This window comes from Rana temporaria, chromosome 2 (genome assembly GCF_905171775.1).
Source record: "Rana temporaria chromosome 2, aRanTem1.1, whole genome shotgun sequence".
Classification (NCBI taxonomy): Eukaryota; Metazoa; Chordata; class Amphibia; order Anura; family Ranidae; genus Rana; species Rana temporaria.
In genome coordinates this window covers 429952192-429959206 of record NC_053490.1, presented here as the reverse complement: position 1 = coordinate 429959206, position 7015 = coordinate 429952192, and the positions used below count along the sequence as shown (strand labels likewise).

The following is a 7015-nucleotide window of genomic DNA, read 5'->3' as shown; positions in this document are numbered from 1 at the left end:
CCAATTATTTTTCAATCTTAATGCAATAACAAGTTTGGCTGAGCTACAGAGGAAGGATCTGCTGAAGTGTCAGAAGAGTCTGGCAGTAAATCAGCATTTTTCCCTTCATTCTTCAGGGGTGTTAGAAATCTCTGTCAGCACCAAAGCTAACAGATCATAACAAGCTTCGTCCTCTGCAGCGTGCATAGCAATATCCTGAACTGAGCATGCCAGAGACACCCTGACAGGATTTCCTTTGTCGTGGTGCATTGTGGGAAGTGGAGTCCTCACAAATCCACAGGCCTGCAGAAAGACCAGCAGCTCTGTAAGTATGTCTGTCATACAAAGTACAGTCACCCTGTGCCGCCAGAAGAGGGCGTGCTGCAGGTTTCTGCTGAACAGCTGCTGAGGGTGATGGCAGGGGTTAGTCACATGTCATTAGCACACAGCTTGGAAACAAGTACGATAGCTTAGGTGCTGAGAAGCATGTTGCTATAAGTCAGGCCTGCTTGTATAAATCATTGTAAAGAGTTTCTATTGTTTTCGTGTTATATTACAGGCTATTCCGCACACTTGACATGGCAGGGCCTCCCACACCGGTGCCAGCTGAGCCCGGGATCCCTCCAGCACAGTCGTAACCGGGTGCCAGCAGCACTGCTCTGTATTAGAATAAATTAGAACCAGTACTTTTTTTCCTTGCTACATTACGTATATCTATTTATTACAGATATTTATACAGCAGTGACAGTTTGCACAGCGCTTTACCTACTGTATATTCACATCAGTCCCAACCGCTTATCACCTAAGGCCCCTTTTACGCGGGTGCTCCGATCAGGTCCGCCTGTCAGTTTTTCAGGCAGACCTGATCGGACACCCCATTTACCTCCATGTCTGCTGACATCCCCCGATATCCGATCGTGCCTGTGAAATGCAGATGTATGGAGACCCTATTTTCCATCCGTCTGGAGGATCGGATTGGATCGTATGAAAACGGACAGTCGGTCTGTTTTTATCCGATCTCCCCATAGAGGAGAGCGGGACTCTGACAGGTCCGTCTCTGCACAGTGAGTGGCGACGGACCTGTCATCTGCCGGCTCAGCGGGGATCAGAGAATCAATCCCTGCCGAGCCAGCGGAACCCGTATACAGACAAGCTTGTGTGAAAGGACCCCTATATATTTTTTTTTTAAAAGTCAGCAGCTACAAATAGTGCAGCTGCTGACTTTTTAAAATATGGCCCCTTTGCCTTGTACACAGGATCGGAATTTCTGATGTAAAAAATCAGATGGAATTTTTTCATCGGATATTCCGACCGTGTGTGTGCCCCATCGTAGTTTTTCAATTGGAAATTTCAACGGACTTAGAAAGAGAAGTGAGCTGCGGTGGCTTAACGCGATTGGCACTGCGCTGACAAGCCATTCACCTCTGCAGCTAGGGGTTCGGATCCCGGTCTCGGCTACATGTGAATTGAGTTTGGTGGTCTCAGCCCGGCTCCCGGTGGGTGTGCTATGCGAGGTAAGCCTGCGCTTAGTACGCCCACCCCCTCCCACAAAAACCACCACACTTACACGCACTCGAAATTGGGTTAACATGCACGTACTTTGACCACGCGGTCTCTAAAAAGAGAGGCGAAGGACTAACGGGGCTGGTTGAGCGGGGTAGATCCTCTCACTCCCTTATAGGGAGTCCCTCTGCCCCGTTGGGCTTCAAAGCGGAACAGGTAGGACGGGCTGTGTGGGAGGACCCGCCATTGCCACCCGGGGCATGGAGAAAGGTGGCAGATTGCCTCTGGGGGAGGCCTGCCTACTCCAAACTCCTGCAGTCCGGCTCCTCTCTCGAGCACACGCACAAAATACACTTAAAAGAAAAAAAAAAATAGAAAGAGAACATGTTCTCTTTTTTTCTGATGAAATGGAAAGTCAGTTCGTCTGTATGGAACTCCGACGGAGAAAAAAACACGCATGCTCAGAATCAAGTCGACGCATGCGCGGAAGCATTGTACTTCAGTTTTCTCGGCTCGTCGAAGTGTTGTACGTTACTGCGTTTTGGACGGTCGGAATTTGGTGTGACAGTGTGTATGCAAGACAGCTTGAACGGAATTCCTTCAGAAAAACCCATCTGAGTTTATTTCGACGGAAATTCCAATAGTGTGTACGGGGCATTACCTGTCCATGGCGCCCTTGATGTCGGCACCCGAAGCTGATCTGTCCCTCGGGTCTCGAGTGCTTTCGGTTGCGGCTTCACTCCCTGGTTCCCTACTGCGCATGCGCGAGATGCGCTGCGTGATCTGAATGGTACCTGCTGTCTTCTGGGACCTGTGTGTCTCCCAAAAGACAGTGGGGGGGGGGCAGAGGAGGCGCTGGACGTGGAAAATATATCCGCAAATATCTATGCCTGGAAATGGGAGCAAATTCCTGCATTAGACAGGTATCTGCTCCCCCCTGAAAGATGCCAAATGTGACACCGGAGGGGTGGGGGGGGGATTCCGAAAAGCGGAAGTTCCATTTTTGGGTGAAACTCCACTTTAAGCTGGCATACACTTTGGAACTTTCATTTCAGGATTTGTTCGATCTATGGAAAGTCAAATTTTAAACTGCAGTAACGAGAAAATTCAAAGGAGCAGGGTGGAATTTTTTTTTCTTTTTTCGAATGAATACATTTCTAACTATAAGCCTAGGTTCACACTGACTGTGGGAATGGAATCATGCGAGTTCAGCTGAATTTGCGCTAATTCATTCCTGTATGACAGTCCCGACTTCGGGGGCGATTTCAGAGAAATCTGTGCGCGTTTCTGCACAGATGTCAATGGAAATTGCACCCCGAAATCGCACAGTATAGAAACTACTTTTGGGAAGCAATTCGGACGACGCCATTGCCGCCGATTTGGCATGCAATGTGACATGTCAAATCACATCAATGTGAACCAGGGCTGAATGTGGTTTGCATTTGGGAAATGACATTCTTTTTAAAATCAAATGTTATAAGCAAACAATGACATTCGTCAAGTCATCGAATGTACTGTGGAAATATTCAAACAAATGTTATTTCGAAAGTCTACTAGTGTATGACCAGCTTAAGGCCCCTATCTCACATACACACATAAACATGCTAGGGTCAATTAACTTACCAGCTTGTCTTTGAAATGTAGGAGGAAACTGGAAGCCCTCTTCCACACGAGCGACGGAGTCCGCCAGCTCCCGCCGGCTCAGGTGGAGATCTCTCCGCTGATCTCCGCTGAGACGGCAGATGACAGGTCCCTCTCTGTTCACTGAGCGGGGAGAGGCATGTGCAGCACCGCTGTCTCCTATAGAGAGATCTGATGATAACGGACAGCATGTCCGTTTTTCATCAGATCTCACCCGATCCGATTCGCCATGGATGGGTGGGGACGTATCGCCATGTGTCTGATTTTGGTGGATCGGATGTCAGCGGACATGTCGGGCATTGGGGCCCCATGATAGTCTTGCATTACATCATATTTGCCAACTGTCCAGCGCCGGTGAGTAAGTGTTGTCACCCTATGACAGGAAGTGTGTTACCAGGTGAAAATAAAGAGAAAAAAGCTTGAAAGAAGAAAACAAATACGTCCACCACATCTAAAGACTGGTAAGCTGCAATATATTACATCTTTGTTTTGGGGCTTTAAATATACCACAAATGCTTACCTTTTGCTGTGTGGCCCTGCCACAACCTTTGTAAGCAAAACATCCCAGCCCGGTTCACTGCCTAATGCACAAATGTGCCATGACCCCATTTATTCCTATCGTCGGTCTGTATTTGTCTGGTTGGCTGAAGGTTTCTTCTGTCCTGTAGTGACATGGAGATTAGCGTAAGAAACCAGTGAGGGGGTCCAGGTGATTGGGGACTTCTGTGCAATTTTTTCTTTGCAGAGAATACTCCAAAATAAACCTATGCAAGGTTACTTCCTGGCCTCTTCTGGCAATTATTCACTGCAACATAATGCGTGTTAATGTGCTCGCTGTAGCTCACACAGCACACCGCAAAAGGTGGTAGGCTATAGAACTTACACCATAAATCAGAATCCACATCAAATGGCTATCTTTCAATATCTATCTGTATAAAAAATATATACAGTTGTGCTCATACGTTTACATACCCTAGCAGAATTTATGATTTATCTCTACCGCCAACGCCTTTAGGGTGAAAGCAGCTAAAGGGTTTTGAATGGCTATTAAAGGTAATCATCCGCATCTGTGATCCGTTTGCTTGTACTTAGTGCGTGTGTATAAAAGGTCAATGAGTTTATGGACTCCTGACAGACCCTTGCATCTTTCATCCAGTGCTGCACTGACGTTTCTGGATTCTGAGTCATGGGGAAAGCAAAAGAATTGTCCAAGGATCTGCGGGAAAAAGTAGTTGAACTGTATTAAACGGGAAAGATATATAAAAAGATATACAATGAATTGAGAATGCCAATCAGCAGTGTTCAAACTCTAATCAAGAAGTGGAAAATGAGGGGTTCTGTTGAAACCAAACCACGGCCAGGTAGACCAACTAAAATTTCAACCACAAATGCCAGGATTAATTGTTTGGGATGCAAAGAAAAACCCACAAATAACTTCAGATGAAATACAGGACTCTCTTAAAACACGTGGTGTGGCTGTTTCAAGATGCACAAAAAGGAGGCAATTGAAGAAAGATGGGCTGCATGGTCGAGTCGCCAGAAGAAAGCCATTACCACGCAAATGCCACAAAGTATCCTGCTTACAATACGCCAAATAGCACAGGGGCAAGCCTCAAACCTTCTGGCACAAAGACATTTGGAGTGATGAGACCAAAATTGAGCTTTTAGGCCACAATCAAAAACACTACATTTGGAGAGGAATCAACAAGGCCTATGATGAAAGGTACATCATTCCAACTGTGAAACACGGAGGTAGATTGCTGATGTTTTGGGGATGTGTGAGCTACAAAGGCACAGGAAATTTGGTCATAATTGTTATCAAGATGAATGCAGTACTCCTATGTTATCAAAAAATACTGGAGGAACATTTGCATTCATCAGCCAGGAAGCTGTGCATGGGACGTATTTGGACATTCCAACATGACAATGATCCAAAACACCCGTCATTGGCTACAGCAGAATAAAGTGAAGGTTCTGGAGTGGCCATCTCAGTCTCCTGACCTCAATATCATTGAGCCACTCTGGGGAAATCTCAAATGTGCCGTTCATGCAAGACAGCCCAAGAATTGACAGGAACTGGAGACTTTTTGCCAAGAGGAATGGGCACCTTTGCCATCTGAGAAGATTAAGAGCCTTATCCACAAATACCACAAAGACTTCAAGCCGTCATTGATGTTAAAGGGGGCAATACACAGTATTAAAGCGGGGGTTCACCCAAAAAAAATAAAAATTTCAATTGCATCTAGCAGATAGAGCATATTAAGGACAATAGATTTCGGCATTTTTTTTTTTTTCTTGGTACATACCTTTTATATCCTGATGTTGTCCAGGGCTTTCGGGTTCCGATGCCTGCTTGACTGGGCGTTCCTATCCTTCCGTACGATGATTGACGTCTTGTGAAACAGGTGACCTGTCGCACAACGCGCGTCACCAGACGTCGGGAAAGAGCCGAGCTGCAAGTCGGCACTATACGGCGCCTGCACAGTTAGCTCTACACGGCGGGCGCAGGCGCCGTATAGTGCCGACTCTTAGCTCGGGTATTTCCGGAAATCTGGTGACGCGCGTTGTGCGACAGGTCACCTGTTTCACAAGCCGTCAATGATCGAACGGAAGTATAGGAACGCCTAGTCCCGCAGTCATCGGAACCCTGAGGCTGGGATAGGAACGCCCAGTCCCGGAGTCATCAGAACGTGGAAGCCCTGGACAAAATCCGGATATGAAGGTAAGTACAGAGCAAAAAAAAAAAAAACTGCCGAAATGAAATGTACTTACTATTGTACTTTTTAATGTAAAAAAATCGTTTTTAGGGTGAACCTCCACTTTAAGAACTTGGGAATGTAAACTTCTGATCAGGGTCATTTGGGTAGTTTCTGCTGTGATTATGATTTAAAAAGAGTAAACACAGTTGATTGATAATAGGGTATGTAAACTTATGAGCACAACTGTGTGTGTGTATGTATATGTATGTATATATATATATATATATATATATATATATATATATAAAATATGAAATTGGATTATCTTTTTCACAAACTGGAGATCGTAAACAGCCTTCCTCGACTAAAAACTGGGACACCATTTTTATTTATTTTCTTAAATGCCTGAAACTTAGAGATTGGCAAAATTCTATTTTGTGAGCCAACATTGTACATTTTTCCAAAAATGTTCTCCAGTCTAGTTTGGGTCTGTTTTTCACTTGTTGCGTTATTTTATGATATATGAAAACAGGCACAATCTATGTGTCTTTATTTGGCTTGCAACTCTCATTCTACGCCAAGGCGCATATTTTCTTGTCTGTTTTTTATTATATAAATCGACATTGTACATAACAGCCTTGAAAAAAATGTTCTTTAGCCAAACTTGTATAAAAAAAAAAAATCACTTGTTTTGTCTTTTGGATAATAAAGCAAGCATACTCCTCTGCCAAACCCCTCTCGCTTTTCATGTTTAGCTTGTCACACAATCGAGTAGAAGTCTCCTTCATGGTATTAGGACACTGAGGTTAATGGTGTGTACAGGACAGTGTTTTGGCCTTGTCCAGAATATGTAATCACAGTATAAAATGCTGAGGTGTCCTGGAATGTGCCGCATAACCTCAAACACCAGTTTATATAGTATGAAAAGTATTTTTCCTTCATTTACAGAAACATTTTAAAAAGTCCACATACCAGGACATAGTCTTGAAATTTGGTATGATGGCATTACCTAAAAGATTCCAAGTTATGACATTGGGCCATTTCTTACTTTGTTGCAGCTCATTTACCTTCATTAGTCTCTTGCTCCAGGCTGTGTTGATTGCTTTGCATCTGGTAAAAGTGCTTTATGGGCGGAGGGTGGCAATGGAAACGCTCTCTTGCTGTGTACTCGACATTTTAATAATTACGGGCCT

The 7015-nt window shown here is 44.7% G+C and overlaps 1 protein-coding gene across 2 annotated transcripts in view; it reads left to right on the top strand.

Moving 5' to 3' along the window:
• The first annotated feature begins 200 nt into the window (after positions 1-200).
• METTL27 (methyltransferase like 27) overlaps positions 201-7015 on the top strand; it is a 59804-nt gene continuing 52989 nt past the window's right edge. Inside the window, exon 1 of one of the 2 annotated variants that reach the window (XM_040338296.1) lies at positions 201-304. The gene's annotated coding sequence lies outside the window, so the exon portion shown is untranslated. The remainder of the gene's footprint in view (positions 305-7015) is intronic. The other variant, XM_040338292.1, reaches the window with a different exon arrangement.